Genomic DNA, 1,178 nt, shown 5'->3' with positions numbered 1-1,178 from the left:
GCAAGACATACATAAAGTGTTCTCAAATCTAATACTCAATCCAACATAACAAAACCTCAAAGATCAAGACTCAATTCATCACAAGAAGGTAGAGGGGGGAAAACACCATATGATCCAACTATAGTAAAAAAGCTCGAGATACATCAAGATCGTGCCAAATCAAGAACACGAGAGAGAGGGAGAGAGATCAAACACATAGCTACTGGTACATACCCTCAGCCCCGAGGGTGAACTACTCCCTCCTCATCATGGATAGCGCCGGGGTGATGAAGATGGCCACCGGTAATGGTTTCCCCTACGGCAGGGTGCCGACACGGGCTCCCGATTGGTTTTTCGTGGCTACAGAGGCTTACGACGGCGGAACTCCCGATCTAGGTTTTTTTCTGGGGTTTTTGGGATTTATAGTAGGTGTTGGCATCGGGGATAAGTGAAGGGGGCCCACGAGGAGACGACAAGGAGGGGGGGCGTGCCCTAGCGGGGGGACGCCCTCCACCTTTGTGGTGGCCTCGGGACTCTTCTCCGATATCTTTTCGTTCCAGTATTTTTTAAATTTTCAGGTCATTTGGACTCCGTTTGATATTCCTTTTCTGCGAAACTCAAATATAAGGAAAAAACATAAACTGGCACTGGGCTCTAGGTTAATAGTTTAGTCCCAAAGATCATATAAAATAGCATATAAATGCATATAAAACATCCAAGATAGGTAATATAATAGCATGGAACAATAAAAAATTATAGATACGTTGGAGACGTATCGAGCATCCCCAAGCTTAATTCCTACTCGTCCTCGAGTAGGTTGATGAGAAAACAGAATTTTTGATGTGGAATGCTATCAAGTACACAAGTTTGATCAATGATAATTTCAATCACTTTTTCTAGCATCATTATATATCATAACAGTAGCTCATATCATAAAGCTTCTCATGATCAAGTAACAAGCTATTCACATGTTAAAGCATAGATCATAAACTTTCTTGAAAAATAACAAACAATGTTCTCAGTCATCAAACAATTGCAGTTCATCTTATTTTTAGGAAGGGTCTATGTAAGAGCTATGATTTAGCAAATCCCACATACTCAACTATCATATAGTCTTCCATGTTTGCTACCACTCAAAGCATATTTTTAGATCAAATAGCATCCACTGAACATAGAGAAAGATAAGGGCTTAATGTTTT

This window comes from Aegilops tauschii, chromosome 7 (genome assembly GCF_002575655.3).
Source record: "Aegilops tauschii subsp. strangulata cultivar AL8/78 chromosome 7, Aet v6.0, whole genome shotgun sequence".
NCBI lineage: Eukaryota > Viridiplantae > Streptophyta > Magnoliopsida > Poales > Poaceae > Aegilops > Aegilops tauschii.
This window is presented reverse-complemented; position numbering follows the sequence as displayed.